A 24,345-nucleotide genomic window follows, 5' to 3' on the forward strand; every position below is an offset into this window, starting at 1 on the left:
GGGGACAGGAGGCAGGGGAGGGGTGGGACTAGGGTAGCTCAGGTGTTGGGCGGGGAGAGGGACCTAGGAACTCAGCGCTCTGCTGAGCCCAGCTGGGCTGGGCTGGACCTAGACCCCCTGACCCCCAGCTCCGAATCCTTCGGTATCTAAACCCGCGATCGGCCTTAGCCGCAACGTCACACGCACGCGCATGCGCAGTCAACGTAGGGACGAGAATGGCGCAGGCCGCCCTCGAGGGTACTTGCGTTTCTGTTTTTCTCCTTTTGGGAGACAGGCAGCCGGCCTATAGAAGGTGGGCAGAACTCCAGCTGTGAGTGACATTTTCTATTTGAACTAAAAAACCTTATCTGCTTTTGTCCTCTTTCTTTCTTTCTGGTTCCACCTGAATTCCTTCCATTTTTTCAGTGCCTGGGCCGTTTTGGGTGGCTTGTCAGAACCTATGAGCTCCCCACAGAAGGGAGACAGGTGTGGACAGGGAAGGATCTGGACCAGAAACAGGTCTGGGGACCCTGCGTTGCAGGTCTTTTGTGAAGAGGTTGCTGTGGCCATCCTTGGTGGCCCAACCAGACAGCGAAGGACTGTGGTATGCACGGTCGGAAGCGAATAGGCAGGAAATGTTTGTGATAAGAGGCTTCCCCTCTTGCATGTTCCCCTTAAATCCAGACCCAGCTGTGGGATAAGGGCAGGGAGCTGTCAGACCCGGCGGCTGCAAGATCCAGCCTTTGGGACTGCTGGAGGAAGGGGCTACATTTGCTGGGGGCCTTCAGGGCCCCCCAAAAGGCAGCACTGGGAGATAAAAATGATCCTGGGAACCCAGCCAGGGCTGCCTTCTTTTGGGATTAGGAAGTTCAATCATACTTCTTAAGGCCAAATAAATCCCTTAAGAGAAAGAAAAGAAAAATGCCCAGGGCTTTTTAAACGCAAGTTGCCCAGAGGGCAGAGCAGGTCTAACTCCTGGCCCCAGGACATCTCCTGCTCTGGGTTGGTCCCACCTGGAGCCATTCATTAATATTAATCAATAAAAATGGAAAATGGAAGAGTGCATCCACAAGGATCAAGCTAGAGGCTCTGAGAGGTGGTCCTCTGCTGGGGATGGAGTCTCAGGAATGTGTCATGCAGCTGTTCCCAAACATGTTGCTCCTGGGACCCCAACTGTCTTCTCTTTGTTCAAGGACCCCATAACTTCGTCATCTGTGGTTGACTTGGACAGCTCACAAAAGAGCTGGAAGGGCTGCAAAGGAGCACCCCATGGGTGGGGGTGAAGCTTTCAGCCTCCTGCTATTGCACCAGTGCCCCTTCTTAAGGATTAGCTTCTATCTGTCCCTGGGGGTTGCACTGTAAATGCCTGTGTAATGCTAATTTGTGGTTGGCAGGAGATTGATTGGGAAGAAGCTGAACAATGGCAGGAGGAGGCTGAGCTCCCTCCAACTTCTGGAGTCTTGGTGTGTGTGTGTGTGTGTGTGTGTGTGTGTGTGTGTGTATCTTCTAGAAGGAATGTAGCAACAGGGACACAGAAAGGATAATTGAATGAGAGAATGGGGATGAAGTCACTGACAGTTGGAGTAGAGTCTGGGCAGCACCCATTCAGGGAGATTTTTTTGAAATAAGTGACATCCCATCACTTTTGCTGTATTCTGTTCGTTAGAAGCAAGTCACCAGGTCCAGGCCACACTGAAGGGAAGGGATCACACAGGAGGCAAGAAATCAGTGAGAGTCATTTCAGAAGCTGCCTGGGACATAGGGCCTGGTACATAGTAAGTGCTCAGGAAAAGATGTTGGTACTGGGTCCAGTGACACTCTCTGTGAGGTGTGTTACTTTCCTTTTAGTGGCCCAGCCTCTGCTTTCTCATCTTCATCCCTCTTGAAATGATTGGGTTTTCTCAGAGGACTTTTCCTCTGAGGTGCTGTGAGGTTTGTGACTCTGTCTCTGGGTGTGAGCTGGCAGACAGAGGATAGATGCTTTCTCACACGCACACTGTCTTCTACCAGACTCTTTGTGACCGTGTGTGGTCTTGCATTGTGGTCAGTGTACAGATATTTTAATTTCCTGCTCACTTGCTCCGTGAGGATCTGATTTCTTCTTGCATTTATTTTTTCCCCTCTGGCAGCTTGTGGACAGGTATTTTGGTCTGACCATCTGGTAGCCATTCACCTTTATGATGGCTTGAGAAAGGAATTAATTTCACTTGTCTCTTGAGCCGTATCTGCCTCCTTTGACATAAGTTACCTTTATCACCTCTTAAAAATCTTACTGTGTTGGTCCTTCTGGTCCCCTAGGGAGCTCTTTAGATCCCCTAACTTTGTGCAACTGTGTCTCCTTCTTTGGTTTAGCTTCTTGTGCCTTTGTTTTTGTACCAAGGTTTTAAACATCCTAGATACACTTCTAAGGTGTACCTCTCTCCACACCCATGGCCCCCTGAGAGTGATGGATTCAGCTCGACTAAATCTGGCCAAGAGTTATCAGAGAACAATCAAGTGAAAGAGAGAATCTGACCCCTGCCCCAATCCTGTCCCTTGACTGACTCCTGAGGCCTTTAGCTTAATTCTGGTGGATAATTTGGGCAGGGCAGAATATGGTAAGGTAGAGGAAATTCCTGAGCTAGAAAGAGGTGGGTGGAGCCTCTTCATTCCCTCCTGGCTTTGTATCCCCAACTGTCTCAGAGAGCCTGCAGTCTCCCTGGAGACCTCTAGAAGGTGGCGAAATCAAGGACTGGTATTCTACTTGACAGATGGGACATGAAGGGCTTCTGTTCAGAAGCCTCAGCTCAGCCTCCTACCATGTTCTGCTGTATTTTTGTTGGAAGGAGTGTTGGCAAGGCAGTGGTATACATTGGGCTCCCTGGCCATAGAATATTATAAACACTTATGACAAGTGTCATAATATGCCCTGTCTGAAAATGGTGCTGTGTGGAGGAGATGGCTAATATCCTAGTCAAAATGAGGCCAACAGCTGTCTTCTGGGATCTTAAAAATCCTTCCAGCACTATTCACACACTAGTCTCTAATTGGTTAATAGACATGGTTGACATTTCTAGGACCTCTTGCCCTAGTGTAGTGGTCAAGGGTATGCACTCTGCCCAGATGGGCCTTGGTTTGAATCTTAGTTCCTTCACTTATTAGCTCTGTAACCTTAGCTAGCTTCTCTAAGTCTCAGTGTTGACCCCTGTAAAATGGGCATGTGATGGTTTCATTCTCATAGGGCTGATAATGAAAATTATACAAAGTAATAAATATAATAATATATGTAACAGAGTGCCTGGTGTATAGTAAGCTCTTTTCTCTTTCTCTTTCTTTCTTTCTTTCTTTCTTTCTTTCTTTCTTTCAAGATTTGTTTATTTGTCAGAGAAAGACAGCGAGAGAGGGAACACAAGCAGGGGGAGTGGGAGAGGGAGAAGCAGGCTTCCCATGGAGCAGGGAGCCTGATGTGGGGCTCGATCCCAGGACCCTGGGATCATGACCTGAGCTAAAAGCAGACGCTTAACGAATGAGCCACCCAGGCACCCCCCTCCTCTTTTTTTCTTTTAAGATTTTATTTATTTGCGAGAAAGAGAGAATGAACGGGGGGAAGGGCAGAGGGAGAGGGAGAAGCAGACTCCCTGCTGAGTAGGGAGCCTGAGGAAGGGCTCCGTCCAGAGTTCTGGGATTGTGACCTGAGCCAAAGACACACACTAACCAACTAAGCCACCCAGGTGGCCCACATAGTGAGAGCTCTCAAAGCCTTTTTTTAGTTTTATTATCTTGGTCCAGGACCTTCCAATGGTTGAAGCCTCCATTTTTGGAGGTTATCATGCCTGTTATACTGATAGAGACTGTCTCTGTCTGCCTACCTCCCTTCCATTGGGGGCATCTGATGACTCTTCCATCAATCTCCCTCCTGGATATTCTGTCTCTGGCACGTTGACCCCTTCTCCCCACATCCCCACTCCATGCTCCTCCTAGCGTGTGAATCAGTCTCTGAGTCCCGTCAGCTTGTCTGAGGCGCTGAGGGACAGCCCAGCTGGGAGGTCTCCCTCCCTATCATTGATGACTGTGTTGTGAACCTCACTGAGGCGCTGAGGAGAAATGTAAAACGTTCAGACAAGTTGTTATTTGTCATCCCTCTCATCCTCCTCCCCAACCCCCCCCCCGCCCCCCGTTAACGGAATTTAACTCACTCCCTGAAACACAGAATTTAGTCAAAACCCTTTTGTCCACAGACATAGAGTGGACTTTTCACTTGGAGCTGTGCTACTGCCCAGGAGGCCAGATGGGGTGTCTGTGGTGGGTTGGACCCCTCGGTGTGAGAGGAGGTGAGAAGGAAGGGACAGGCAAGTGTCAGTGTTGGCCTGAGGCTCCATGGTGATCCCAGGCTGTGTCCACAGCCACTCCAGGCCAGAAGCTTCCTCAGTTTCTCCAGGGCAGCCTGGCAAAGCAGTGTCCCAAGAACAGCTAGTCTTTCTCCTCTAGAAACTGGCACACTGGTTTCCATAGCAGCAGGACTCCCCCACTCTGTCCTCTCTGAACCCCACCTCAGAAGCTTTTTGGCATGGATATCAAGGCTCAGAATGAGAGGATGAATCATCTGCATACTTTCCCCAAGGGAACTGGGCTTTCTAAGCCCAAAGCTCTCATGGGATGTAAATAGTGAAGTTGGAGGCTAGGATGTCAGGGTGTTAGGGAGGTTGGCTATGCTTGCAAAGCAGGAATGCTGAGTCAGTTGATGGAGGCAGATTTTGATGAGTGTTGTGAATTACTGGTTTGGCATGAAACACGAAATGGCTTTGTACCAAACCGTTGGCAAGGAGAAAAGGGCTGACACGGGCAGAGACCCCCACTGGCTTAGGTAGAGTGACAGTGTCTGTGAGCTTCTTCTCAGAGACCTGGAGAGCCTGCAGAGTCTTACAAAATCCTCCCGAGGAGGGAGCAACTCAGAAGCTGTCCCATACAGAAGGAGGAGGCTCATTTTTCTGTCTCAGTGACCTGTGGATAAAGTCTATTTCTCAGGACAATAGAAGTGAGGGGTCTGAGAGTGAGAGGTGATTTTCAGGTTGGTGGGGGAGGGGTACATAATTAATTGGGGTGAAGAAAATTTTCTTTTCTGATTATTCTAGAAGAGGACAAAGCTGGCTGGCTGGCTGGTGGATGATAGCTGCCCTTGTACGGAGGCTGGCTGTTGAAGGAGGAGACCCGTGCTTGGGAGTTCTGCAAGCTGATTCGTTACTGGGTAAGAAATTTACTTTGGGAAGCTGATCATTGATATGGGTCTTGTTTTTACCTGAGTTATTTCCCTGTCTTTAGGCATTTATAACAAAGAGGAGGAGAAGGATAAACAGATCTCTGCAGTTTTTATACTGGAAAATCCTGTTAATCTCTTTGTGATTTAAGCAGGTGGATGAGAGATTCCCGATTTCCATAATTATCTGTGCCTGGAGGTTTATACAGGGAAGGATCATTCAGGGTAGACTTGAAACATGGTACACATGAGTGGAGATTTTACTCCAGTGGCCATGGAAAGAACTTCCTTCTGACAGCTGGAGACAGCCTTCTGTGTGGGTGGGTGGGGACATAATCCCTTTTATCCTGGCTTTGGTTTGCTTAATTACCTCTTTAGCAGTGCTGTTCATGGCTGCGACAGGTGTCAGGCTGTGTAAGGCAGATGTTGAGAACTGGCCAATATCTTCGGTCATTCCTGACCTGTACGGCTGAACCTTCAATACCATGAGGTCTTAGTCACCATTGTAGTCCCTTGTCCTGGGGATGAGAGAGAGGGTATTGTGTTCCTTTCTGGTAGAAGTCCAGCAACCAGTCTGGAAGGGCAGCCTCTCCTTCCATATCCCCAAAAGAAGCTACAGTGGAAGAATTGGGGTGATATGATGTGCAAAGGAGATGGAGACCAAGGGGATTTGTCCTTGCCTTTGAAAATTGTCCTAGACATTTGCAAGTCACGGGAAGTTAGCAGAGGAAAAACAGCTGGGTTCTTTTCATCACTTTGGCCCGCATATTATCTTGAGATAGCGTGGGCTACACTACACTTTGAGAGAGTGTAGAAATATGGGAAGTGCATGATAGTGGGAGTCAGGACCTTGGCGTTTTAGACTGCTCCTGACCAGTGGTGGGAGCCTGGGGAAGTTGTTTTGGCTCTTGGGGTCTCCCCAGTTTTCTCCCCTGTTGATGGGGGTTGGGAAAGTGGGTGGACAGGGATGAGGGGGTCTCTATTCTATGACTCACTGGGCCCGCAGTATGACCGTGTCTTACACACCCAGCCAGCGATGTTGATTGCTCTCTGCAGGGCTCTGCTCCCCCTCCCCCGCCTCCCCAGCGGGTTATCATGCTGACTCGACTAACATAACCCCCATCTGGACGCCGTCCAAGCGCCAGATGTGCCCCTGATTAGTGTCGGTCTAGGGAATGTTTCCATGACTGAAAGGTCAGTGTCAGCTGAAAGTGCCCAGTGTGGGTGTCTGCCCCCCACCCATGTCCACTGGGAGAGCTGAAACTTGCATTATCTCACTGGCCAAGGATGGGGCGGCATGGGGGGCCGGGAGCTGGCCAAGTTCAGGAGGGCCTTGTTTTACTTGCCTTCCTCCTTTGCTCTCCCCTGAAGGACAGAGTGTGATTTTCCACTTGGAAGAGACTCCAAGGGTGTGCAAAGAGGGAAGTCCTGCTGGTGTGTAACTGAAAACACTTTGTTCTCCTTTAGATCGCCAATGTGCTCATGTCTCTTCTGATTTTCTTGTGGCGGCCGTCACCTCCACTATGGAAAGAAAAATGAACGATAATGTTGTGATGGGTTGGGCTGCCATGTTTTACCCTATTTACAGGTCATTTTAAGTACTGCTTCTACACTTCAGACGGGCTTTCATGTTTAATTTCACTTGTGTAGGGCTATGCGAGGCTTTCCTCTAGGTAGCAATGAAAATTAAACACAATTGAGTTTGATGTGTACCTTATTGATTCCAGACCCATTTCAGTAGACTGTGACACTTCGGCGACCTGCAAATTCTACACATTAGAGTTCATATTTTACACAAACGCCGGATCCCCAGGCCGTGGGCTTGCATTCCTCCCAGCAGCATCCAGCTCCCAGCAGAAGACATAGACCCTGTCAGAGGACGAAAGCTCCTAATGAAGATGCATTACAGATGCTATTTATGGTTAGCCCCCAAGGAAAACAAAAATGATTCATGAATAATTTCGTGGAAGTCACACCAAAAAGAGAGTAATAATTTTCTCAAGTCCACGTTGTCCTTTGGTTCTCTGTGGGCCACTTCCAGTCCCACAAGTCACCACGGCTTCACTTCAAAAGCATGAAGTGGGACAGGGGGAGAGGCCTTGTGTTAACCTGGCCTGGGAACTACCATGTAATGAAAACCGCTCAGCACCCATGATTGATTATGTCCGGTCAAAGCAGAGCTGCTCTTCTTCGTGTGTTACTGGAAGGCTGAAGTGTACTCTTCGGCGGGCAGCCCAGGGTTCTTCTGGCAGAGGCATTGTGATAGAAGACCCCCTCCCTGAGCAAAAGGAAGGATTGGTGACAGAGCGAGGCGGGTGGGCGGGTTCTGGCCAGTCATTGGTTTCAAGGTCCTGTGTCAATCATTTCTCTTTTGCCATGGAGCTGGGAATTCAAGGTTTTCTTCAGGCTAAAGTGGGAGAAAGGGAATTTTTACTAGAGGGCATGGCCTTCTGAGGCAAAGGAAGAAAGGATCTTCTGCCAGCTAGGGCAGGGAACAGAGGTGAGTCAGAACAGCTTGCAGAGCATGGTATTCCCCTCTGTGGGTCACAGGGCCACTTGTAAAATGATGTCTAGATGTTGGTCCCCATCCAAGGTTCTCAACCTTGGCTGTACATCAGAATCACCTGCGAGGGTTTTACAATCCCAGTGTCGGGGGCCCAGCTCATATAGCAATTACATCAGAATCGCAGGGGTGGGACTCGGGCCGAGGTAATTGACAAGGTGGCCCAGATGATTCCAAGGGACATCTAGCCTCAATGATCATACATCTAGGACTTTGTGAATCAAAGTACCACCTGGGGACCAGCATGGTGGTGTCACCCTGGGACTTGTTAGACATGCAGAGTCTCAGGTCCCACCCCAGACCTACTGAGTCAGCATCTGCATTTTAGCATGGTCTTTGGGAGATCTGAAGTCTATTAAAGTATGAGGAGCTGTGATTCTCAAACTTTGCTGCACGTTAAAATCACCTAGGGAGCTTTTAAAAAACCCCAGTGCCCAGGCTGCCCCCCCACCCCAACTTGTACCAATTAAATCAGAATTTCTGAGGGTGGGTTGCAAGCATCGGTAGTTTTTTATTGGTTCTCAGGTGATTTCTGATGTGTATGGGTTCTCAACCCTGGCTGCATATTAGAATCATCTGGGGAGCTTTTAAAGCTCCAGATACTTGAGCCCTATTTTCAGAAATTTTGATTTAATTGGTCTGGGGGAGGCTGTAAAAAACTTCCTAGGTGATTTTAATATGCAGCCAACCAGAGCCTCTGTTCCAGAATGTTCTGCCATCTTCACCGAAGGGCCAGTCAGGTCAAAAAACCTTTGCTGCAAGTCAGTGGATTCAAGAAGAGTTGAAGGGAAAGAGCGACCAGACCATGTCTGGACTTACCTGATCTCAGGGCTTTGATATTCGATCTCCTTACGTGTGACAATGGCTATGCTTTTTTATGAGTTCAGATATTTGTATGTTTTACTTCTATTTTTTTACCTTTACTTTTCTAATAAAGTTTAGAGAGTTTTAGAAAGTTTTCTAATAAAGTTTTGAAAAATTCAACTTGCATTCAGCCAAACAAAGGGGCCAAAGCATTGGTCTGCATCTGGGCCGCAGGAGCTAGGAGCTCAGCAAGGAGCTGAGGAATCAGGTGGGATGGTGGCAAGAGAGGTTGAGATGGAGACCTCAGGACGGCCAGGGCCCAGCTGAAGAGTGAGGGAATGCCACTGGGGACAAGAAGGAGTTGAGATGATTCGGGCTTCTTGTCCCTTTGGCCCTATGGTACTCCCTCTCCACTTCCACCATGACTATGGAGTCAGACAGTTCTAGAGTAGGCTTGCCAGAGTTAGCAAATAAAAAAGGGGTGCCCAGCTAAACTTGAATTTCAGATTAGCAATGAATTATTTTTGAACATAAGTATGTCCCTGGCACTTTGAAAAAGACTTATACTCAAAAATGATCTGTTGCTTACCTGAAAACCAATTTTAATTGGGTATTGTGAGTTTTGTCTGACAATCCTACTTGATCGGCAACCCTAAATTCTCATGTTGGAAAATCTGCCCTTGTGAATGGCAGGTTTTCCTCTAGGCCTGGAGGGGTCTTGCCTTCTGAGATGAGGTCCACGTTTGTGTGTTTGAGCCCTGTCCCTAGGAGGTCCACCCTCCCGGGATCTACAGGGCTTGATGCCCCAAAGCTAGCACTGGCGAGGATATGTGGGGATGACCCTGTTCTGGGGACAGTACTCTCGGACTTCACTTCTCCAGACCGCTTCTCTGCAATTTTTGCTGTTGAGGTGGTTCCTGGGAGGCCCTCAGAGGTACCCCTCTTCTCCCAGTCACTTGACTTGCCCAAGTGAGGCTACCCACGCCAAGAGAAGGGAGTTGGAAGACATCTTGGGCTGGAGGTGACAGCGTGGTACGTAGGTGACTCAGACACATGCAGGGTGAAAGCAGTACATTTCCGGGTCCAGCCAGAGCTCTCGTCCCTGAAGCTGCCCTTCCACGTCTGAGCCCAGGGTGGCTGGTTTCAGCAGAAGCAGCTCCACTGAAACACATTCAGAGCCAACAGTAAGGTTTTCTGTTCCATTCAGCTGTGAAACAGCCTCTCCCCTGCTGGCTTCCAGGCCTTTGAGGCTTGACTGGGGGCTAAGGGAGACAGAGTGGAAAAGAGCCAGCTGCCAGCAAGAGACACACACATGCAAGAGATGTCCAGTATGAGAGCTAGAGATGGGGGGTGCGGAGGGAGAAGGGGAGGGCCTGGGGGGAGGAGGAGGGGCCAGAGAGAGAGGAGAGGGAGGGTGGGATGGAAGGACAGAACCGGTTAGGTCGCTGGGGACGTTCAGCCAGATGCAGGATGATCAGGAAGGGTGCCCTCTGCTTGCTCCTCTTTCCTGCTCCACTGCAGACCTAAGCTGGTGCTGGTCTCTTCCCTGAAGCTGAGACTCTCCATCAGTTAGCCCCCAAGAGAAGCCCAGGAGGGCTCCTGCGTGCTTCAGAACAAGCTGGGCTGAGTTCGGAGGCCGTGGCTCACTTTCTCTGGGGGCTTCAGAAGGCGGGTGCCCCTTGGTGAGGCTCAGCCCCCCATGAGACTCTGCAGATGTTGCTGAGGCTGGAGAGCTGGTATGCCCCCCCAGGAGGGCTCCCATAAAATAACTTCTGTTGGAAATCCTCTCCATCTCCCTGCCGACGCCACCTTCTTCCTAGAATAATAAATAACTGCAGTATAAATGAAGGTCACAGACTTGGTTTTGTGTTTCTTCTGGGATTCAAGTCATGGGAAATCTGGGCTGTTCTTTTGTCTCCTACTGGATGGGCTCCGGTGTGGAGAGCTGGGCTTTCTAGCACATCTCCCATAGGCACCTGGGACATGGCATAGGGAAGACTATCCAGGGAAACCTCAGTGGCTAACGGCAAATTAAGATGATAATTTTTTTTTTTTTAATTCCCCTCCCTGGCACTTAGTTGAGGACAGAATAGCCAGAGGGTTATGATCAAGAGAAAAGCCAAAGGAAGGGAGGGAAAGAGGAAGGAGCTGCTTCAGAATTGGACAGGTCTCCTTAGCTCACATTTGTGGGGACCACTCCTCATGTAGGTTTGGTCCTAGTTCCAGTTTTGCTGAGGGCTGGGCATCTGAGCAAGAAGTAGTTTTCCAGATAAACTGTGCTGACTGGTAAGTGGAGCTGGGCCTGGGTTCTTGCTGACTACTTGGGGTTTGGCTTATCAGATCTTGGCCAGGGTCTGGCTCCTAGCTCCAAGCCTGTTTTCTAGGACCAGAGTGTACTTTCCTTGGAGACTGAGAGGCCTGGCCACTGGAGGAAGCGTTGGCTTGCTCCTATGGACCATCTCACTCTGCATCTAATTCAGAAACAGGCTGTTGGCAAAATCCTGTGTGTTGTGGACTGTTGGACACACTGTGGACTGTGGCGCCATGTGGAGCCATGGAAGTTGGGCCTGGATGACCACTGAGGCCAGGCTCACATTCTCATCTCAGCTGAAGGGAAGAATGGTTTGTCCCATGGGATTCCTATGGGGCTGGCATTCAGGGGATGGGCTGGTACAGGCCTCGCTGGTCAAAAGCCAGCTGGCTCCCATTTGTCCATCTCTGGCAGACACGGGCTTGGCCCGAGGGCTCTTTCTGCCTGGTGGAGACATCAGTGTGCAAAGAGCCAGGGCTCAGGAGAGACTCATGGGAGAATGCGACTGGGACTGTGGTGTGCACTTCCCATGGAGCCAGGGGTCTGAACACCTGGCTTATGTGTGTGTTTCCGGGCTCAAGTAGGGAGTGTTCAGAAGTGGGGGCACGGCTGGGATGACTGATAAAGGAGAAAGTGCCCAACTCCTGGTTAGCCCCTGCTCTTCCTCAGCTCCTGGTGCCTCTCCTCTGTCCCTAGTCCTTCTCATGTTCTGGGGCAAGGTCTAAATTGAGACATTCTGGAGCTGCCAACCTTCCAGGTCCAGGGTGATCCCAGGACTTACTGGCTCCTCATCTCCTCTCGGCTTGGCCCTTGTCCTAATCCCCATCGGTGCCTGATGCCAGCGTCTGGCTGCCCAGTGAGGTCCTCTTTTCTCATGCCTGTTCCGGGCACTGTTTGGCACTGCTGAGGTGGTGTTATGTGTGTGTATGTGTACATGGCCTCCTTGGACATTTGACTGATCATTTATTGGCCCCAAGTGAGGCACAGATTCCACAGTCCTTTCCAACCCTGGACTTAGTGGTTGGGGAAGGTGCCTGAGCACAGTTTATTATAAACATCCTTCAGACCCAGCCTCTGATGCCGCTCTTTGGAAGGCCTTCTCCCAGGACCTAGGCTCTGTGTCTCTCCCCTTCTTTGGGCGCCTAGGACCCAGAGTATGCCTGGCCCCACTCAACCGTGAGCTCTTCTGTGCTGGTCTGGTTTTGAGCAGTTAATCTGTTCCCTCCTGCCAGAGCCCAGGCTTTGGAGTCAGCCAGCCCCAGGTTCAAATTCTGTCTCACTTGCTGCCAAGCTGCTAAGCTCCAGCGAGTTGATTTCTTTGTGACTCAGTTTCCTCATCTGAAAAGAGGGCGAAACGTACCTCTCTCCGGCTCCTTGTGAGACTCAGAGGGCTCATGCAAATGAAGCAGCTGGCACAGGCCCAAGGTTTTGTTCTTCACTCTTCTCTCCCCACGGTTGTTGGAACAGAGCTGGGCTTGTGGTCAGCACCCAGAAAAGTAGTAGTGACTGATTAATGATTATGGAGCCTGCAATTATCGGGATGAAGTCCCTAAATGGGGAAATAGCTCTAAGCAAACCCATTAATTAGGGGCCTGTTTGCAGTTCTTTTGTGCTGGCTTGTCATGTGTTAGCTCAAGGAGGGCTGGGTACCCCTACCCCCCCTCACAGGTCATTCTGGGAGAATAATGACCAAGGGGAGGCTCGGGCCTGAGGTGTGCAATTCCCACCTACTTGTGACCTTCACGCCCACCCTCCCCTCCCCACCCCAGAGCTGCTGCAATAAACAAGTTACCAGGTGACACACAGCCCTAGTAAAGAGGGCCACTGACTTTAGGGCGGCATTCAGCCTGAGCTAATGGACTTTGCCAGGGAGCAAGGACGGCCCGGGGGCGCAGGAGGACTTCTGACCTGGGGTGACCTCTCAGGCCAGGAGAGGCCAGGGCCAGCAGCTACTTTTTGAGAAAAAGGAAGATTTTTTTTTTTTTTTATGAAGAAGAAATGTCAAAATGGAATATTACAAAAATCATGTTATAACTTACATGTTTCCATTCATCCGATGAGCAAGTTTAAACCCCAAATGCAATATGATGGTCATTTCACAATAATTTCAGTAACAAAAATATTAATCATTGTGTATTACAAGCAGGCAGGTGATAAGATAAGCTAATGGGATAGAAACTGAAAGTCGCCTGATGGACATTTGTCTGTCTCCAGGTCAGCCCCCACCATACTTCCAAGGCTCTGGTCCCATGGGGCAGCCTGGAGCCCAGGGTCCTGGGCAATGGTAGGCTCTGTGGTCATCTTGGAGTTGGTGGAGCTCTGGTGACAGAGACTCAGAGATGACCTCATTCCCCTGGGAAACAGACCCATTCATAAGCCACAGACCCTGTAAATAAGAGGCCAGACCAGCTTCCTTCCCTGTGGAGCGGGTGGACCATGTTTGTCCATGCTGCATAGAGTGGGCACCAAATAAATACTCTCAGATCACCTGCTGCAAGCACAGTCAACGTGCTTCCTCTCACTTCTTGGACAACCGCTGCTTTCCCCATCGGAGGGCAAGCACCAAGAAAACAGAAACTGCATATGATTTTTACCCTTGCTGTGTCCTCCGTGTATAAGGGCTCCATGGATTATATTGAAATATACTGAATCAAAATCTCTAAAAAGTGTCCTTTATTTTTTTTTAAAAAAATATTTTACCTATTTATTTGATAGAGAGATCATAAGTAGGCAGAGAGGTAGGCAGAGAGAGGGGAAAGCAGGCTCCCTGCTGAGCAGAGAGCCCAATGCAGGGCTTGATCCTGGGACCCTGAGATCATGACCTGAGCCAAAGACAGATGCTTAACCCACTGAGCCACCCAAGCGCCCTTCTAAGAAGTGTCCTGATTCCCACCCAGACTGAAGAGGACCTTTACTTCTGGGCTTCTGTCGTCCATTTCAGACATAGCATGTTATGCTGTAATTATATTTGTTTCCTTGATTTTGTTCTGTGCAGGCTACAAGCCCTTGCTCGGGATCCCAGGTCCCCAGCATGTCCACTGGTGCAAAGGTGCTGACCACGATTCTTTGGCAGGACTGAATGAATGGTTGTGTGAATGAGTCTGAAGGGCAGACGAACTGAGACAGCCTCCCCACCAGCCACCCCAGGCCTAGCACGCTTGGAAGCTACATTTCTTGATGAGTGTTTTCCTGTTTTATGAATCTTTGTCTGTGTCTAGAAGCCTGTGTTCCCTTCTGGTATCAGGGCACATCTGGTTGTTGGTGCATGTTGCTTCGTTAGAAACTCTTAAAACAGCATGAAATTGTTAGCACGTTGCTCCTGCCTGCCAAGCTGTTCCCGAGATGCAGGCTTTGGTGGATTTGGTTTTCTGTTTGTTTTCTATTTTCATGCAGTTTAGAAAATTGCTCTGTGACAACCTTGGGGGAAATAAGCCTGCCTTGAACCTTGCCAAGGAGAGGGCCAGCCTGGGAAGAGTGCTGGGGTGGCTGGGAATCAGTGTGGAGAGTCTCTGGGAATCCTTGCTTGCATGGTCTTTCCTTTCTTTTTGGATTGGACACTCAGGCTGATTCTATGTGTGGAGAGAGGTGTGCGCAAAGGAGGTAGGGTGGGCCTGGGGCTAGCCTTGTCTCCTAGGGGTCCTCACAGGGAGACTCGTGCAGCTGAGTACAGCACCTCGGGGTTCCAGAGGACACGGATATTCTCTCTCTAAATAAATGCTTGGGGATGGAAGCTATGAAGGAAGATGCCCCTTCCTGGTACATTTGAGTTCTCTGCTATTTTTGGGTGTGGGCAGTGCCAGAAATCAGCTTTCCCCACATGGCCCCAATATGCCATGCCCCCTCCCCATTCTCGGTAGCTCTCGTCTTTTGGCAGATTTCCTTTCTGGAAGTAATCTCATCTGGGAAAAAGTCTGGGCTGGTCTCTTTTCACCTTGGGTGGCAGTTGTTGTCATTGCTGTGTTTGCAGACCAGACGGTACTGCTCCTGGATGGTCGGTCAAGACGTGGGCAAGACGTGGGAAAGGGGCAGCTAGCAGCCCCAGGCAGGAGATAGGCATTCTGCCTCCTTATTACCCTGGGACTCTGAGGCCTTCCTGCATGTGGGACTCTGCTATGGACTGAATGTTTGTTTATGCCCCTGCCTACCCCAAGCCCCCCCACTATGATGGTACTAGGTGGTGGGGCCTTCAGGAAGTGATTAGGTCAAGAAGATAGCCATCTATGAACCAGGAAGGGAGCTCTCACCAGATACTGAATCTATGTGGCTATGATACTGGAATTCTAGCCTTCAGAATTGTCAGAAATGTGTTTGTTTTTAAAACACATAGACTGCGCTATTTTTGTTACAGCAGCCCAAATGGACTAAGACCTATCTCTAAAGCCTAAGTTCTCTCAAGGAACCCTTGCTTATTTGGGATCTACAGTGTGCCAGGCACTGACTTTGTGGTCTGGATATAATTATGTATTAGAGTCTTGCCCAAGCTATATAAGCCATAAGTGACACAGTGACAAAGAGACATTTAAATCCTTGTCTGTCTAATGTCAAAGCCCTTCCTCATTCCTCTGCACAAGGGGTTTGTGAGCTCAGGAAAAGCAAGGAGCAGAGTGCTTTGGTTGTGGGGTTATCGCCCTGCCCCCAGCCTCATCCTTCTGGTCTCACCTCATTCCCCAGCTCAAAGCCAGCGGGAATGCTCTTGCTATGAACTAAATCAAAGCAAAATTCTCTTTGTCCTCACCGCTGGGTTTTTGGGAAATATATTAAAATGAACCTTTAATTTAAAAAAGGTAGAGGAAGGGAGAGAAGTACAAAAAGAAACCACTGGAAGAATTTATAAATTTTGAATTCTCAACGTTTGGTAAGACTTAAAGGCACACAGTGCCATATTTCAACCTGGCCACATCTTGAGAATCTTCCAGCGTGGCTCCCTTCTAGCTACAGGAAATCCTTCCCCTCTTTCCCTTCTCTGCCTCCTCCTCACCTGGAAAGTGCTTGAGGCAGGTGTCCCTGTCATGCCCTGAACCTAGGCCGGGGTTCCTGAACGAGTCCATGGATGAGCATCTGCAGACAGTGACCTTCCAGGAATTGAAAGAAAAATGTGATCATATTGTTGTGTGTGCTTTTTTCCTGGGGAGTGGGTTCATAGATGTGATCAGATTCACTGTCAGTGACTTCAAATGGTTTAAGGGGCCCCAGAGGTGAATGTGACACTTCCATGTGAAAAATTTATCTTAGAGCTAAGTGCTGGGACAAGTTTTGCTTGCTCTGAAGGAGCTGATGCGTTCTTGCCTCCTGTAATCATTTTTCTATACCTGCCACCATTGATGCGTTTCTAATTTATTCCATTTTCATTTTATTGAAATGATTCCTACCTGGATCAAGTCAGCTCTCTGTACCTACAGAGGTACAGAAGAGGGAGTTCATTAATCAGTTTCTTTTTTTATCACTATGGAACAATCAGTTACTGTTCCTGCCATAGGGGATTTTCTCTGGTGTCTATGATATAAAGAGAACACAGAGTGACAGATAGAGGGTAAAGAGGGACAAAACCTGAAAGGCATCTTTATGAGAGTGAGTTCAAATGTCCTTGGACAGGAATATAGCTCAGAGGTAGAACATTTGACTGCAAATGTCCGTGGACAAATGGAGTCAAGCAGCGGGGTCAAAATATCCTATTTCAGTGTCTCTGCGAGGTCCAGGAGCAGGAGGAAACAAGACCCTTAAAGAGTGAAAAGAATTTGCCACCATCCCATGGTCAGGGATTTCTTTACCAGGAAGGACACCGTCAGTAGGAAAATGTAGACATCAGTGAATTTGAAAGATCCCTGTGAGCAGGCTCCTTCGTTCCATTACCCTAGTGAGACCTTGGTAGGACATATCATAGAATCATCCTTGTCTGTCACATCCTGTAGAGTTCCTTCCATCATCACGTGACTGAGGATACTTGCTCTCCCTGCAGTACCAGGGAGCTCCTGGCTCCAGTGTCAGAGACCCTCAGAATGATTCCCTAGCTTTTGAAACATCTGTGCCACTTAACCTTATGGGCCCCACTTATTTGTTTGAATAATTACTGTAGGATAGTATTTTTTTTTTAAGAAGTGGTATACAGTGGAAGGAACATGGCAGTTGGAATCACTCAATCCTTGCTCAAATCCAAAAGTGATGCCACCTTTGCTAGAAGATACATTTAAACCCTGTTCTTCCTCACTCTTCCCCCAAGGCAGGATAAAACCAAGGATGTTTACTGGTGTATTTTCTGTCACTGTTTTGTATGTGGCAGCTGTGGCAAGATAAGGCATGTAAGAAGGATGAGCAGAGGCCACTGGACTGTTGTATCCTAACCTAGGCATTAAGCCTATTGGTAAAGTGGCTTATATTAGGTCCCACCCAGCTCACCAAAATAAGTGTTGGGCTAGAGGCATAGCTAGAATAAAGTTGTCCTAAGCCTACTATGGTTGGGTTTTAGGAAACATCCTTAAAAGACAGATGGTATTTGATTTTTGTTTTACCCCCTCTATCTTGCTAATACAGATGTGATGGCTGGGGCTCTAGCAGCCTCCTTAGAACATGAGGACGGGGGGGGGGGCATACTATAGCATTGCAGAGTGATAAGTTGCGTCCAGAGGATAGGAAATGCCAAGTAGCCTTGGAGCATTAGTTTCTAGCATTCTTTTAATTTAGAAAGAAATAAGCTGTTTTGTTTAAGTCACTGTTATGTTGGAATTTTCTCTCACATATGGGACCTAACCCAAACTATTCCAGTGGTCACACATTTGGTTTTTAGAGTCAGATAACCTGGGTTGAAATCCCACCCCATAATTGTATATGCTTCAGTGTAGGCAAATGACTTAACCCTTAAGATTACAGTCTCCAGTTTTCTTGACTGTGAAATGAGGGTCGTTATGGTACTTACGTGGTAACTCTGTTATAGATATTAACACGATATAATGTATATAATGTGCATAATATGTGTTCAGTACTCAGTAAATGTTTCTGTTATGTCGTTGTCATCGTCATCATCATTGTCATCATCATTGTCATCATCATCCTGGGACATCTGTAACCCTTGGAGGACTTCCCAAGGGTGGCCATGGAAGGTTATGAGTCATGTATTTAGGATCCTGGAGCCCATGTCTCTTCATCTCTTTCCAGCAGGGAAACAACTCCTAAATTCTGGGAAGTTGCCTTCCTCTATGAGCCTCTCTTTCCACATCTAAAATGGGGCTAATGATACTCTGTGGGCTTGTTGGGAAGGTCATATGAGCAAATATGTGCCAAGCAGCCAGTACAGTGCATGGAGCAGACATGCTGCAGATGTTAGGTTCCATCTCTGTCCTACAGATACTTGCTCTCACACTGAAGTGATAAATGTGGGACCTCCTGGCTTCACCTCTCTTACTCCACTCCTAGCCTGGGTGAATTGCAAGGTGACATAAGCAACTTGGAGGTTGTAGGTAAATTGAGCTGGTGAAGGGTCAGTGGCCCAGCCAGGGCTGAGTTATGCAGCTCAACTGTGAAGACTCAGGCCGGCAAGCCACATGGGTGCAGGGGACAGGAAGTCCTTCAGAATTAGAAGTAGAGGACACGGGTATTGGGGAGGCAGAGGGAACATGAGCAAGCTTTGACAGCAGAGTTGGAGGCCTTAGTGAGAGCACATGGTTCGTTATTATTGCTGTTTTGTTATTATTATTGGTGTTGTTGCTGTTGTTATTATTTGCAGACCCAACTCTACAGTTCATGGGGAAGAGAGGCCACAAGGGAATAGTAATTCTGTGAAGATAATAATACTTGTCTTAAAGAGCTGTTTATGAGTTCTAATGAAATGAGATAATTGATACAAAGGTGTTTGTGGCACATAGCATAGGCCTCTTTCTCTGACCCCACCTTCCATTGACACCAACAAACTCTTGCCCCCTACTGAGTTTGCTGCATCTCATGAGGTCCCTGAACACCATCTACAGGGGCCAGAAGTAAGCCCTATAGGTCTGTTGGTTTCATGCAGGGTGTGCACAGGCTGTTGTAGAAGTTATATAAAACCAAGCAGATGCAAAGACCAAGGCATAGTAGGGACAGGGCCCAGGAACCTCTCCCACCCCTGTAACACCTGGATGCTCCCCAGAGGATATCATTCTTCTAGTGCAGAGGTGGGCTCTCTGTAGTCCCTCCTTCACCATCCTTAAGCAAATACAAGAAACCCTTTGGATTTGTATGTCCTTCTTTTAAACACTTTTTTTTTAAATTGAGAAAAATAATTTTAAATTCCAGAGAGGTATAGAGAACAAGACGACACCATTTCACTGCTAAGTTTAAGTGAATGTTAACATTTCGCCTTGGATATTTGCTCAGATTTTGTTTTTCAAGAAAAAAAAAATGGTACCGATGATACTAAAATCTTCTTTGAATTGCCTTTCAATCTCATCTGGAGACAAGCTTTATCATGAAATCAATGTGCATTCCTTCAATCCATGATCTTGCACTCACTTTATGAGTATGTATCCAAGTCAAGTCTGTGTATTTCTTTCACTGTGGGAACTACACATTGTATTTCTATTATTTTTGTTGTTTCCCTAACATTATTAACACTCATACTTACTTCATATTTTGTGAACAAATTTTAGGTTAATTGATATCTCTATTCTCTTCCTTAGTAAGATATAGAACTTAAGATTCTTTAATTTTGCCCCCAAATTTCCTGGTCTAGTATTTTGTTTCACCATATTTTTACTCACCATTAGTCTTTATTACTATTTTTAAAATCTGTCCCTATTTAGATTTACCTATGTGTTTATTATTTCTTTTGTACACAATTGTTTCTTATGATGCCATCTCACTTTTCATTTTTAGAAGTCCTCCTTTAGTAGTCCTTCTGTGAAGATCTGCGTTTAGTTAACTCTTAATCTTTTTCTGAAAGTATCTTCCCTTTGTCCCTAGTCTCAGATGTGGGTCAACTGAATGTAGAGCTGCAGATGGACCTTTTCTCCCCTTAGCACTTTTAAGATATTATTCCCCTGTCTCTGGCAGCTATTGTTGGCAATAGGAAGAATGATACCTATCTGATAGACATTTCTTTGAAGATAACCTTGTTCTACTCTCTGGTATCTATAAAAGTCTTATTTTTTCCCTTGATGTTCTGCGGTTTCATAAGCACGTGTTTAAGCGTGTATTTGTTTTTACTTACTCTGTGTGCTTTTCTGACTCAAGGCTAAGAACCTCTTTTGCAAATCTGGAAGGTCCTTCACCATCATGTCTTAAAATCTTTTACCTTTCACTCTATTCTGTGTTGTCTCTTAGTCTATGGCACCAATTGACAGTTACAGAATATATATATTTTTTAAGATTTTCTTTATTTATTTGAGGGAGTGAGTGAGAGAGTGAGAGAGAAAGAGAGAGAGAGCGCATGAGCCTGGGGAGGGGCAGAAAAGCAGACTCCATGCTGAGCAGGGAGCTAGACATGGGACTCGATCCCAGGATACTGGGATCATGACCTAAGCCGAAGGCAGACTTCTAACAGACTGAGCCACACATTCTCTATGTTTCTCCATTTCTTTTCCATATATTTTTTCTTTTTCAAATGTTAAAAATGTCCTTATTATGTTTGTGTTGTATTCTGGATGATTTTCTCGGATCTGTGTTTCAAGTCACTGATTTTCTCCACAGCTATGTCCATGGACAATGTAACCTACCCCTAGAAATTGTTGTTTTCTAATTTGAATGATTATGTTTTTCCTTTTTAGAACTTCATTTCAGTTCTTTTTCCAACCATACTGCTCTGTGCTTGTTCTATAGATTACATTCTTCTTCTAGCTTTAGAATGTTTTAGGCAAATTTATTTTAAATTCCTTTTCACAATGCTCTATATTCAGGAATTCATTTGGATTGATTTTTCTCACTTTTAACATTTGCATCTCCCTGTGGCTTTGTAACTTTTGACTCATCCTCAGCAGGAAATATCTTCTGCCGCTTCTATGTATTCTCTAGGACTTGGAGATATCCCTCTGGGGTAGTTTCTGCATGACAGAATTCTCTTTTCTAGACCAGTGTAACTTTATTTTGTTGACTTTGGTTATTCTTGCTAAGAAGTGTAAGACTTTAGGTTTTATCCTAGCATTTACAGACTAAGTGCTCCAATTTCATCCATAAACTCATTTTTCTTTCCCCTTGGGCACACCCTGGGGTGGCCAGCTAGTGTCTCCAATTTCAGCTCCTTGTGATGAATAAGAACTGTGGTCTTGATTTTTGTCTCTATGTGAAATCAAAGTCCCCCATGCATGCTTCTGTGTGCAGATGAATCCACCTGGAGAACTTCTCCAGATTCAGATTTAATAGTTCTGGGGTGGGCCTGAGAGTCTACATTTGTAACAAATTCCTGGAAAATACTGATGGTGCTGATTCAGGAACTATGCTTGAAGTAACAGAGACCCCCAGCACGACACTGGACAAAGTGGCTTTACCTCTCACTCTTTGTTCACATGCTCTCTTTGTTTTTTAAAACTGGAAAGTTCCTTCTTGAGAGTCTTTTTAAGTTTTGGCTATGAATCCCAGGCTCTTTCCTATTCTGGTAAAACTGCACTTACCCAGTGTTTTAATTAGGACAGAGTATGGCTTAAGACACAGAAAAACCCCAAATAACTGAATCTTAAACTCGGTGAATATTTGTCACCCACGTAAAGAGTCTAGAATTAGGGAATGTAGGGCTGTATGGTGGGTCCATAATTGTCAGGGACCTAGTCTTCTTACATTTTGCTGCTCTTTTCCTTGGTGGGTCACCTCAAAGTTTAAGATGGCTGCAAAAGTTCCAGCCATCACATTCACATTCAAACTACCAGAAAGAAGAGATAGATTAGGAAAGGCAAGCCTTTAAGATGGCCTAAAAGTTACAAATGTCACTTCTACTTAAATCTCACTGCCTAGAACTTAGTCACATGCTCACTTCTAGTTGCAAAAGTGGCTGGGAAATGTATTATTTATTCTAGGTGGCTAGGTGCTACCTAAAAATTGGGGGTTCTATTGCTAAGGGAGAGGGGAATTGATAAGTGACTGTCTGCCATAATCAGAATGTAATTTTCTAGAATCTTGAGGCATTTCCTTAATCTTGAATCCAGAAAGTGGGTAGGTCATGGGCAGTGGTGGAGAGAGGAACAAACAACCTCTTTGCAAAGTGGTAGCCTTGGAGCTCCAACAAATATGAGCACAAATTATTGACAAAGTATCCCAAGAGGAAACTACGTCCTCTGATGAGTCTATTGCTTGCACAGAAGGACAGCAGAATCTTAACTACCTAGTGATGTCTATAACATGTCAGCATTTTCCCTCAAAGTCTTGCTAAATTTGCCAGAAATAGCTGGGTGACACCAGAGAAAAGAAAGAAACAGAGAGACCCTGACAAGCCAGAGCAGGGGAGACTGGAGAGAGGAACAGACAGCCTGTGACATGGGAACCGAGACCATCTATCTGTGAGAATGCAGAGAAACAGCCACCCTGCAGGTCAGCAGTGGAATGTCCAAGGACCCAGAAGTTTCTCCAGCGTGTGTGCCTGTGTTGGGGTGGAGTCAGGTGTGGGGAGGGGTGGAGGGAGAGAGAGCAAGAGAGAGGACCCGAGAGTCATCATGTCACACTTCAGAACCACTTACCAGGCTGAAAGGACGCTGGGCAGTGTGAGTCAAAAGTCTTGGGGTGGGTGAGGGAAGGTAATTGTGGCGTCTAAACATCTATATTGGCTTCTATGGTCAAAGCCTAACCCAAGACTGGCCTGTTATTATGATCATCTCCAGTCACCAAGTGAATGTTATGCTTTGTAACATTATATAAAGCACATTAGCTTATTAGGGACTCAGAGGAGTTCTGTGGTAAAGACAAAACAACAAATTTTGTCCTAGAAATTTGTACTTTTTTTTTTTCAACTATGGAGCCCTCTTTTCCTGGAATACCAGTTAACTGCCCCTTGCCCTAGTATCCCTGACAGCACCCTCTAGAAAATCATGCCACATACAAGTGAACCAGTTGCTTGGGAGAAACACTATTCTGAGTACTAGATTCAGATGGAATTACCCCTGAGGATACTTAATAAGGAAAACACCCGTGTGAGGTAATGAACAATGTCTTCAGCAGCCTTGTTACCCCAGATATAATGGTGCTTTTCATGGGACCAGCTCTTGTAATTACATTAAGAAATGCAGATGGCATTACACCAAGAAAGGTCAGCAGAGGCAATTCTGCTGGGGCCAGTGTGATGGGCTCCAGGTCTCTGCCTTGCGGTTGCTCTGGAGGGATCCTGGGATTGCTTTATAAAATCTGGAAGCATGGATGAGCTGCTTATCCTCCCAGCAATCCTCTCTGGATAGTGTTTTTTTCTCAGCAGGGCTTTTAAATAAATATTCAGTGGTGAGGTGTCCTCACTGTACTTCCCAGCTGGACCTAAAGGGCAGCGCTTTCTGCCGTCCTCTGAGTACCTAGCCACGTGTCCTAACTGATAGTTGAGTATGGGTCGGGGGAGGTTGGCATCCCTTGGGAAAACTGAGCCCTCCTATTACTGGCCACCAGCAAGACCAGGACTCTGTTCCGGAGTTGCCTCAAGTCCATTCCTGGGCATAAATAAATGGCCAAACTGGGCCCCCAAAACCTACCTCATTGAACATCGCTGAAGTAGTACCCATAGCTAAGAATGTTTAAGACTGGTATAACCAGACTCTTGCCACAGCCAAATAGAATCTTGGCAAAACACCAGAGCATGCCTGGCTTTGGGCAACGCTACTGTCAGGACCCTATCCAAGACAAATGCTATGTAAGTGCCAAGGTAACTAAATGAGGTAACTTGTACTGGGTTGTTATTTGGGAATCGGTTACAATGTGGAATGCTTCATAGAGATAACATGTTTAATTTTTGGGACAGCTGATCTGAGGGCTTTCTGGAAATCATTGCCTGGCATGGCAAATTTATTTTCAGGTTGCCTCTAATTTGAGACAGTGAAACGTCATTTAAGTTACAAGAATGCCTCTTATTGCTCGGCATGGAAGCAGGGGAGTTTGGGATTGGCATCTTGGATATCTAGGAGATCCCTAGGAAACAAGTTAGAAAGAGACAATTCCAGAGCACATCCTTCTGTGACATGTCTGCATACTTTCTACAGCCAGAAATAGAGTCCCACTGCTATGGATGGTCATTCTCATTGTTCAGAGGTGTTCTAGATTGGTATCAACAGTCCAAATCCTAAGTAGCAGCCTAGACCAGGGTACACTCCAGGTCAACAACAGTGGAACATAATCTGATCTGCCCTAGGGATGCAGTGTGACAGTGGGCAGGGACAGAATAACTGTGTCTGAGGCTTGCATAGCTTGCATGCTCCCTGACATGTTAGAATTTAGTATTTGCCAAAATATGCATTTGGTGTGCTGACCGTGCACACCTGGTCTGGGGAAGGAGCCTCTTCCTAATGGTCTCACACATTTGTATTGTGTTTT

General features: G+C 46.9%; 1 long non-coding RNA gene across 2 annotated transcripts in view; it reads left to right on the forward strand.

The window, feature by feature from the left end:
- The first annotated feature begins 210 nt into the window (after nucleotides 1–210).
- The window catches only part of LOC116595971, a 56,096-nt gene continuing 31,961 nt past the window's right edge, over nucleotides 211–24,345 (forward strand). For both annotated transcript variants that reach the window (XR_004287943.1, XR_004287944.1), the window contains exons 1-2: nucleotides 211–310; nucleotides 5,091–5,203. This is a non-coding gene — a long non-coding RNA (uncharacterized LOC116595971). The remainder of the gene's footprint in view (nucleotides 311–5,090; nucleotides 5,204–24,345) is intronic.

The sequence above is a fragment of the Mustela erminea genome, chromosome 7, assembly GCF_009829155.1.
Source record: "Mustela erminea isolate mMusErm1 chromosome 7, mMusErm1.Pri, whole genome shotgun sequence".
Taxonomy (NCBI): Eukaryota; Metazoa; Chordata; class Mammalia; order Carnivora; family Mustelidae; genus Mustela; species Mustela erminea.